The following is a 1783-nucleotide window of genomic DNA, read 5'->3' as shown; positions in this document are numbered from 1 at the left end:
CCAAAAAATTCAAGAGGAGGGAAGGCTCCCAAGCTCGTTTTATGAGGCCACTATTACCCTGTTTCCAGAACCAAAGACATTACAAGAAAAGAAAAGTATAGGCTGATATCCCTGATTAACATACATGCAAAAATCTTCAAAAAAATGCTAGCAAAACGAATTCAGCAATACATTGAAAAGATCAAGTGAGATTTATTCCTGAGATACAAGGTTGATTCAATATCTGTGAATCAATTACTGTGATACACCACGTAAACAAAATGAAAGATAAAAATCAGATGATCATATCAATAGATGCAGAAAAAGTGATTGACAAAATCCAGCACCCAGTTATGATAAAAACTCTCAACAAAGTGGGAATAGAGGGAACATACTTCAACATGATAAAGGCCATATATGACAAACCTACGGCTAACATCACACTCAATGGGGAAAAGCTAAAACCATTTTCTTTAAGATCAGGAAGAAGACAAGAATTTTCACTTTCGCCACTTTTATCAACATAATATTGGAAGTCTTAGCCACAGCAATCAGACAAGTAAAAGAAATAAAAGGCATCCAAACTGGAAAGAAGTAAAACTGTCATTATTTGCAGATGACATGATACTACATATAAAAAACCCTAAAGACTCTGCCAAAAAAAAAAAAAATTGGAACTGATAATGAATTCAATAACAGGATACAAAATTAATACCCATAAATTGGTTGCATTTTTATACAACAATCAGAAACTATTAGAAAGAGAAATTAAGAAAGCAATCCTATTTATAATTGCATCAAAAAAAGATACCTAGGAATAAATTTAACCAAGGAGGTAAGAGACCTGCACTCAGAAAATTATAAGACATTGAAGAAAGGAACCGAAGAAAATACAAATAAATGGAAGTATATATCATGCTCACAGATAGGAAGAATATCATTAAAATGTCCAAACTACCCAAAGCAATCTATGGATTCAATGCGATCCCTATCAAAATTTTAGCGGCATTTTTCACAGAACTAGAACAAATAATCCTAAAAGTTATATGAAGCCACAAAAGACCCTGAATAGCTACAGCAATCTTGAGAAAGAAGAACAAAGTTGGAAGTATCATACTACCTGATATCAAACTATACTACAAGGCTATAGTAATCAAAACAGCAGGTACTGGAATAAAAACAGACACATAGATCAATGAAACAGAATAGAAAGCCCAGAAATAAACTCACACCTATATGGTCATTTAATCTGACAAAAGACACAAGAATATACAATGAGGTAATGACAGTCTATTCAATAAGTGGTGTGTTGAGTCTATGGCCATGCCACCCTGAACGTGCCCAATCTCTGATCTCGGAAGCTAAGCAGTGTCGGGCCTGGTTAGTACTTAGATGGGAGACTACCTTGGAATACCAGGTGATGCAGGCATTAAAAAAAATAATAATAAGTGATGTGTTGAGAAAACTGGACAGATAGATGCAAAAAAAAATGAAACTGGACCAGTTTCTTATACCATATACAAGAATAAATTCAAAATGGATTAAACAGTTAAATGTAAGACCCAAAACCATAAAACTCTTAGAAGAAAACACAGGCAGTAAACTCTGACTGCTTTCAGTAATATTTTCTTCTGATATATGTCTTTGGGCAGAGGAAACAAAAGAAAAAATAAACAAAGGGTATTATATCAAACTAAAAAGGTTTTGCACAGCAAAGAAAACTATCATCAAAACAAAAAGACAACCTACAGAATGGGAGAACATATTCACTAATAATATATTTGATAAAGGGCTGATATCCAAA

The 1783-nt window shown here is 33.4% G+C and overlaps 1 pseudogene; it reads left to right on the top strand.

Moving 5' to 3' along the window:
* The first annotated feature begins 1292 nt into the window (after positions 1–1292).
* LOC111745325 lies at positions 1293–1408 on the top strand (annotated as a pseudogene).
* The last annotated feature ends 375 nt before the right edge of the window (positions 1409–1783 follow it).

Source organism: Pteropus vampyrus, unplaced genomic scaffold, assembly GCF_000151845.1.
Source record: "Pteropus vampyrus isolate Shadow unplaced genomic scaffold, Pvam_2.0 Scaffold151, whole genome shotgun sequence".
In the NCBI taxonomy this organism is placed as follows: domain Eukaryota; kingdom Metazoa; phylum Chordata; class Mammalia; order Chiroptera; family Pteropodidae; genus Pteropus; species Pteropus vampyrus.
This window is presented reverse-complemented; position numbering and strand designations above follow the sequence as displayed.